This window comes from Callorhinus ursinus, unplaced genomic scaffold, assembly GCF_003265705.2.
Source record: "Callorhinus ursinus isolate GAN/ISIS: 27379988/994484 unplaced genomic scaffold, GSC_fseal_2.0 scaffold5, whole genome shotgun sequence".
NCBI classification, from domain to species: Eukaryota; Metazoa; Chordata; class Mammalia; order Carnivora; family Otariidae; genus Callorhinus; species Callorhinus ursinus.
In genome coordinates, this window is record NW_027397067.1 from 20,435,957 (window position 1) to 20,445,152 (window position 9,196).

The 9,196-nt window shown below is 37.3% G+C and overlaps 1 pseudogene; it reads left to right on the forward strand.

Annotated features, from left to right (window-relative positions):
* Positions 1-6,927: 6,927 nt before the first annotated feature.
* LOC112823565 (proteasome subunit beta type-2 pseudogene) lies at positions 6,928-7,615 on the forward strand (annotated as a pseudogene).
* The last annotated feature ends 1,581 nt before the right edge of the window (positions 7,616-9,196 follow it).

Consider the following 9,196-nt stretch of genomic DNA (forward strand, 5'->3'; position numbering starts at 1 on the left):
ATTTCTTTTTCAGAAAATTCGTTTTTAATGTATAGCAACGCTACTGATTTTTGTGTGTTAATTTTGTACCTTGCAACTTTAATGAGTTCATTGGTTAGATCTTACAGTTTTTTGAGTCTTTTTTGAGTATATATTTTATATATAAAATTATGTCATCTGCAAATAAATACAATTTTACTTCTTACTTTTCAATTCTGATGCATTTTATTTCTTTTTTCTTGCCTGATTGCTCTAGTTAGGACTTCTAGTTCTATGTTGAATAGGAGTGATGAAGGGTGGGCACTCTTGTCTTGTTCTTGATGCTGGTATTGCATGTCCCTAGGCCCTCACCATAAATCACATTGTTAGCATAAACTATCTAGCATGACCCCAAGGCCTCAGCTAAACAAAGCCATTCTTAACAGGCAAGATATTCCAAGGACTTAGAGCTTATCTTTCAGAAGATGGACAAGAGCTAAATTTTCTTTGAAATATACAGGGTTTAGGCAAGTCGGATCTGCAGAGTTAATCCTTTGCTGCACACTACTCCAGGCAAAAACTTACTGACTACAGTGAATTCCTCTCTCTGCCTTCAGCACACATATCCGGTTGGTATCTCAGTTCTCTGTATTCTACATCTACGTATTCTACATCTCCTTATTCTACACCTCCTTATTCTACATCTACATATCCATATATTCATCATCATCCCCAGCACTTCCTTCCTCCACATTAATCTATTACCAAAACTTACTCATTTTTTTGCATAAAGGTAACCTAATTTAATCCTTTTTTTCTTTCCCACTTCTATTGCCTCCATTTTGGACTTCATCATGTTTTATATTACCTTTGCTCTGAATCCTCCCAATCATCTTCCATATTGCCTTTAGAATAATAGAAATTTGGCTCTGTTGTTCTGCTATTAAAGTCTGTGAATTAAGTATTAATATCTTTATTTTATTCACATTCCTTAGCACAGCCCTGAATAATATGGCTGCCAATTATCTCTCTAGCCTTGTTACACATTGTGTTGCAAACTGACCAAAAGGCTTCTGTGTCTCCACGGCTTTGAATATCTTATTCTCTCTGTCTGAATTTGTTGTTCCTTCCACAGTCTACTCAACATCTAATCAACAATTTTTCAAGCTAAATTCCACTCCTGTATATGAATCAACTCAGGTGCCAGTTGCTTTAGGATGACTCTTCTGCCTTTAAAGTTAGGTCAGGTATCCTTTCTCTGTACTTTGGAAACAGTCTGTGCATGCCTCAGTCATTTCATATTTTACCTTATTCAGCCCATCTATGTACTTCTCCATCTCCCTCACTGGACTGGGAGAACCTCACTGGGCATAACTGTGTTTCAAGTAGGTAGCCCCCAAACCCAATGAATACAGTCACAATACAATGCCCGAAGGAGACATATTTCTGAAGACTTGGCATAATTCAAATTTGTCACAGTAACAAACTTAATCTTAACAAAGGAAGGCATGTATTTTTGTTTCCAGACAGCATGTCAATAGCAAAAACAGATTTTACCAACCTCTTAACCTTTGTAGATATACAATATTTTGAATAATTTTTAATTTGGGAAGATTTATACCATTTCAATTTTGTAAAAGATGAAAATTTAATATGCATATCATTTCAAATCTACAGAACTTAACTTCACAATAAATGTCGTGTCCAGTACCTCATTCACAGTAATGTTTAAAGCTTATTTCCTGCCCAACCAACCCTCCTCCTGTCCATCATTGTATTTTGTTTACTTAATTAATCATTTTCTTATTCATCACCGTGGTCATCACCAGTGTTATTTTCTGAGATCTTAAGAAAATAAAATATATATCTTTTCTATCCTCTCTTCCAAGCTACTACAGTTTTTCAAAAAAACAAAAATATGAGTGCAGAAATGAAAACAAAAACATTCTATATTTCACATTTTTTTAAAATACAAGCTATTTTTCTCTTATTTATTCTGTGTGGCTTAGTTTATAATAATCATCAGAGACCATGCTTTTAAATTCCATAATAACCCTGACATATCTGATACCAGATAGCATATGAAATATAATTTGTTAGTGAGATCACATAATTAATTAATGTAATCCAGATAAAGCCATATCTAAACAGTGCATTTAAAGAGACTTTGGATTCCTACTACTATTTGCATTATTTTTATTATTTGGTGGGTCTAGAGTTGTTGCGATGTATTGTGGAGACGTTAGTAATTTAAAAAATAGTAGCGGGGGCACCTGAGTGGCTCAGTTGATTAAGTGTCTGACTTCAACTCAGGTCATGATCTCTGTGTTCAATGAGGAGTTGGCTTGTCCCTCTCCCTGTGCCCCTCCCCCCACTCGTGCTTTCTTTCTCTCTCTCTCTCTCAGATGAATAAATAAAATCGATAAAAAATAACAAATTTTTAATCAAGATCTTAAAAATGTATAGATCTCTTTAGCCTACGCGTGAAATTTTTAATTTGCCTTATAGCCTCTTAAAAAAACACACACACACACACAAAGGATTCTGCTTTAGCTTTATTGGCTGTCTGGCAGAACAGCAATATAAAAATTGGAACAAAGAAAAAAACGTTATTTTTTTATACTCTTTTGGCATATAGATTAGTATTAATTACCATGTAATGAGCTGAAAATTCCTGCCAAAAAGCTGAGGTTTGTGGTTCCATTAATGAGTATTTTCTTTCCACTGGGTGAAGTAAAAATTTTAAAGTGTTAGGGATTTGCACTTGGAAAACATCTCTAAGCTATTTATACAAGCAAGTCAATAGGAAAAGCACATTTTCCATTTATAGCCTTTGTAGTGCATTCATGGACCTGACATTTTGGGCAATGTGTTGCTTTTAGTGGTAGTTCTGAATTGTGGCCTTGGGCGGACTTCGATGTAGCAGGAGTGAGACCAGCATTCTCCACCATCCAGCCTTGGACTGGCTGTGGCTGAATCTATGTTAAGAGTTCCCATTTACTTTCCAAACTGGGAGAAACCACAGAAGTGTGCTTTCTTACTCTCACCTCTAAAATGAATTCAGCCTACAACAGGTACTCCAACCATTGAGGAATACTAGCAACAAGATGCCACCAACACATAGTTTCTAGATTTGTCCCACTTAAAATATTTTGGGGCAGTTCTCCACCACTCCCATCTCTACGAATATTTTTGAGGAAGAGGAGTCTACACATAAACAGACATCAAGACTGAACCATTTTGGTGGCCATGAAAATGAACCTCAACCAGTTCTTTGGAAAGTGTGATGCAAATGCCTGGTTTCTTTGCTCTGAATCTACCACTAAACTCACTGCTCCAAGCCAAATACTGGGATATACCGCAGGCCCATGCCTGGGAGGGATCCTTGGGAAGGCCCGTGCTTAAAGGAAGCAGGGCTTCCCAGATGGACCACTTTGGTCTGGCCAAAACCTTTGTAGAACTGCCCTGCAGTGAGACTGCTTGCCCCTGCTCTTTCCCTCGCTCTTTCCAGGGCTTCCTCCCCCACCCCTTTTTTTTCTTCACAGACCTTGACTTTTACCACAATAAATCTCTTACATGTCCAATCCTGTCTGCTTTTACGAGGACTCAGATTCATGCAGCTATTGTCTTCATCTGGGATTAGATTATCTTGACTTTTTTAGCACTGTGTCAATGATCATCAAATCAATTTCTCTCAAATCCAGGGGTAGAAAGCCCAGTACTGGTGTAACCAAGGAGTCACCTAGTCTTTTGCTCCAACATCCTAATTCTGGCTTTCATTCTCAAGGTCACCTCATGGTACAAAATGGCTGCTAGAGCTCCAGTCAACCTGCCTGCTCCAGGCAGCAGGAAAAAGTAATGGAAGAAGGACCAATGTGGTATTCCTTCCAATGTTCTAGCTCCCTCTAAGACCTTTCTTAGAAGTTCCACACAAATTTCCTCTTTGTTTGTCTCAAGCATAATCACATAAATCACATAAACTTAGCAGCAAGGAAGGCTACAAAAGCTAAAATGCTACAAATATTGACATCCAGATTAACATTGGATGTTCTATTGCTAAAGACAAATGAAAGACTGGATATTTGTGGCAACTCTTGGTCTCCTCTGCCCTGCTTTTCTCTCCACTTTATGTAGACATTGAAAAACATGATGTCTGGATTTCCAAGCGAAATCTGAGAGGAGTCCGACCATGAGCCTTATCCATCTTTGTCCAGTGTAGTAAGAGCATGACCTTATGCTCCCTTTCTTCTTGAGTTCTTCAAGGGCCTAGACTCAGGATTTCAGGACATAAATAAAAGTCTTTTAATCATCATGACCAGACAAAAGGATACATTCTACATGTGTTCAAAAATGTAGTGTAATGGCTAAAAACAAATGGACTTGAATATCAGGAAGAATTAAAACCAAATCCCAGTTGTTTTGCTCACTAAGGGTGTCAACTAATAGATAATTAAGGCTATCTGCTAGTAAATGCTCAATAAATGTTAGTTAGCTGTTGGTTTGATACTTTTGCATCAAGTAAGGACTGAATGTTTTAATAATGGGGTGGGGCATAAAAAACTACCCTAAAATCTCTTTGGTTTTTAACTGAACTCATCCTAACCTGAATACCCTAAGACTCCAAACTTGTTTTTAAAAAAAATTTTTTAAGTTACAGATACCTTTCCTGACACCTCTATTTTAAATATTTCCAGTCTTTTTTCTATCTTTGTTCTAGAAATGTTCTACCATTCTGTGTTTATGTGTGTGTGTTTCTATAAGCCTTTTTTCTATCTTTTGTTTTTTCCTTTAGCACTTTCCCTGATTTCTAGGATGTTCACCAGGTCCCCTTTCAAAGCTCCATTAACACTGCCTGCATTCTGGGGTTCCAACTGGCACCTCACACCTGGTGCCCTAATGTGGTAGCACAGACTCATGCAGCCTCCAGGCCTTCCTGCAATCTACAGATTTAGAATATATCAGCAAATGGTATTTAGTAAGCATCTATTCCCTGCATATTTTTAATCATTTCAATACTCTGAGACCAGAATACATATTTTCAGCCAATTAATTCAGAGGATGTAAACACATAACAGTGCTTAGCTAATTTGAACTTAATACTAGATCGATTAATGAAGAGAACTGAAAATCTCTGCATCTAAGCAGGAAAAGCTTCTTGCAAAATCACATAAGATAATCTTAATAATCTCTAGGCTTGTAGATGGAATGTTTACTACATCATATACTCTGATGCCATAGGATCACTCAAAATACTATATTCGTTTGCATATCTATGGCTAAACCATTTTTCAAATTTCTTGTCTGTAAATACACACTTAATCTTTCTCTACTGCTATACCCTGCTGACAATCACTTGCCCGCACCTGACTTTATCTATTTAAAAGATTTTTTTTAGTCTTTTTCCCTCATAAGGAAATTATATCAGAAATAAATAATACATTATTATCACTTTTGCCCACCTACGAAATTGAAATAATTTCTCACTCAGAGCTAGCTCTCTAGGATCCTATACTTATCTTTGTGGCCTATGACAAATTGCTTGACTCAGTCACCTCATTTGTCAAGAAGAGTTCATAATGTCTACCTACTAGGATTGTTGTAAAGATCAGAGACAATGAATTTGAAACACTAAGCCCAGGGCCTCCTATTTAAGGGGTACTCAATAAAAGGGGGCAACAGTGGTAATGATGACAATTGATAATGGTAATGATGACTGTAAGAAGATTGTGGAAATGAAGAAGATGAAGGGAAGGGGAAAGAACGTATTATTTTCCTATTACTATTGTAACAAATTGCCACAAAGTTGGTGGCCAGAAGTTTGTGGGCTTGGTTGGTTCCTTTGCTTCATGTCTCACAGGCTGAAAGATGTTAGCAGGGCTGTGTTCTTTCTGGAGGCTTGCAGAAGAACGTATTTCCTTGCCTTTAAAAACTTCTAGAGACCACCTGCATACCTTAGCTCATGGCTTTCTCCCTTCATCTTCAAAGCCAGCAATGGTACCCTTCTGGGGCTTCAAATGTCTCCTTTCTCTTCTAACTCATCTCTGCCCTCCTCTTATACTTTTAAAGGCCCATGTGATAACATTGGGTCTACCCAATGAGCTCTGTATCTTAAGGTCTATAACTTTAATTCCATTTGCAAAGATCCTTTGGCCTTGTAAGGTAAAAATTGCAGATTCTAAGGATTAGAGTATGGACATCTTCGGGTGGTATTGTTCTGCCTACGTAGGGGGAAAGTAAAATGTTGACCCTAATAGGAATAATTAATAAATTCAGACACTAGCTTTTGAAGAATATAGCCTTTCTTGATGTTTAAAGGGGAATAAAAGCTTACCTGATATAGTCAACTTGGTATAGTGGAAAGAGCACTGAACTTGGTTCCATCTCTACAATCCTGTGTCAGTCATTAAACAGTTTTAGATTTCTGGTTACTCATTTATCAAACAAGAAAGTCAGTTTAATGATATAAACATTGTTTCCAGTTATAAAATTCTATCATTCAGTTTGAATACATTTAACAGCCAAGCAAGGGTCCCTTGAATCTTGCCATGAAACACATGACACTGTCTCATCAAAACTAAAGAGGGATGTAAGATTGCACCTTGTGGCCCATGGCTCATGTGGAGAACTATCGTAAGGATGAAGCCCAGGTTTATTTTTTAAGGGATTAGAGTCCCATTGGAAGACAAGCATGTGTTGTCAGTTTCTTAGCTTCTAACTCCCCTGCTGCAACCCATCCTCCTTTTGAAAGAGCAGGAAAGCCATGGTACATAGTTAAACCTGAGCAGACAAAAGCCATTATATGCACAAATCTACTACTTCTAGGTACAGGAATGCATTAACATCTGTAAAAATATAAATGCAATTCCTCTTAGGCAACTCCTGAGCATAAAAGTGTCCTTTGTCATGTCTCTCAGGTGAGGCTGAGAAGCTGGCATGTACCACGCTCTGTCTTCTTGGCCTCCTGCCACTATGGAGTACCTCACCTGGGGCCCCGACAGAGGCCTTCTCACCTCCAGCCAAGTGGCCACTAACAGCGTTGTCCAGATGAAGGATGATCATGACAAGATGCTTAAGAGGAGAGAAGAAATCTTTTTCCTCTGTGTTGGAGAGGCTGGAGACACAGTACACTTTGCAGAATATATTCAGCAAAATGAGCCACTTTATAAGATGCACAATCATTATGAATGGACTCCCATAGCAGCAGCTAATTTCACATGCCAAAACGTGACTGACTGTCTTCAGAGTCGGACCCCATACCATGTCCACCTCCTCCTGGCCGGCTATGATGGGCATGAGGTTCCAGCACTCTCCTACATGGACTACCTGGCAGTATTGGCCAAGGCTCCTTTTGCAGCCTGCCCATGGCTATGGGGCCTTCCTGATTCTCAGTATTCTGGACCAATACTACACACCAACCATTTCTTGTGAGAGGGCAGTGGAACTTCTTGAGAAATATCTAGAGGAGCTCCAGAAATGTTTCATCCTGAATCTACCAAACTTCCGTGTTCCAATCATTGACCAAAATGGCATCTAGGACCAGGACATTTCCTTCCCTAATAGGGCTCCTAACCTCATGCCCTCCCTCCCACTTGCCAGGGAAATTTTTTTGATGGGCTCCTTTATCTTTTTCTATTCCTTTGACTTCCATCCTTCATAGATGATTAATTCACAACAAAGCTGAATCTGGATAAACTGTGGGGGAGAAAGTGTCCCACGTGGGGGATGGGTTTTTAGATTTTATCCCATTCAGTAATTTGCCATTTTTCTTTTAGCAGCCTTTCCAAAATTAATGTTTTCTATAGATAGATTTTTTTTTTTGGATAGGGATTTGCAACAACAAAAGCTGTACAAAGATGTTGGTTTATATTAATAAACCAGTGCAACTATTATTTTTCAATCAGCTGGGTTATTCTGAGCAGTGTTTTTTTAAACTAAGAGTATTTATCATCAACTAACTCAGAATGACTTCTTCCCATTTATGTGCCCTTTGTTATCATGAGAAAATAACCCATCTTGAAAAATTGCGAGGTAATAGGAAATAGACTCATTCACCATCTTAATTAGACCTTTATTCAAGAGTTCACCAGCATTCACTGAACATCTTATTTATACTCTGCACTGGGCTACACATTGGAAATACATGGATAACTAGTACATAGATTTTTATTTCAAGAATCCCAGAGTCAAGTAAAATACCAAAGACAAGTAAAAATAAATAAGTAATGTAAGAGGTAGCTGCGATCATAATAACATCTACACAATGCAGAGATGGTTCATGAAGAGAGCCAAGGAAATAGAGGCTGTGAGGAAAGCTTCAAAAAAAAGTAGTCATATATAAGCAGGTTTTTATTTTGTCAGGTAGACGGAATAGGGAAGAGTATTTCACACAAAATTAACAATATGCACATAAAGCAGAGAAAGAACATGTATGTGTTTAAAAATTCCTTCTTTTTGAAACACCAGTGGACATTCATTTATTTATTTGCTTTTACTTTGACATCCACAAGAAGTTATGTTCCAGTATAGGCAAGTTGCTAGAATTTCAAGTTTCTTCTGCTGGTTAAAATTCCAAAAAGAGAGAACCAAAAGTTTGAAAAATGATAAATTATGTGGTAGAAGAACAGAGATTTTACGTTAAAACTTTAGAATATATAAAAGAAAATATGAAAAAGTCTTGTACTTAAGTCCAGTGGTTTATATGGGATTAGGAGGTAGCTGTTTAAGCAAGCTGACAGAGGCAAAGCCCAGGGAGATTAGAAGTGGTGCAAGGAATGAAAGATGAGGGATGGGGAGAGAGAGATGAACACTTCAGAATCACAAAATCTGAAAACTATTAAACATTTATATAGAGGACTAGACTCAGGGAAAAAAAGAATATGTCTTAATATGTGTATTGTTTGCAAAAGAAAAATTTATAAGCATCTCATTAAAGCTGTTAAGGAAAGATTTTTTTAAATCTCTAATGAATAAAGAATAAGTGGAGCAATTCCCATCATTAATAATTTAAATTTTATCATTAATACTACTTTTATTTAGCCTTTTGTCTCTATAGCAATAAATGTTATCAGAAAGGAGAGCTTATATCCTATTTTTATTTATTTTATTTTATTTTATTTTTTGTGAAGGATGCTGCAAGCTTGTTCTTTGCTTAGGTGGATGAGCAAAAACCCACCTCGGAGCAGATTTTCTTTGTTTCTTCCCCAACTCTTGAATGTTCCCTCTTGGTTATGATGATTTG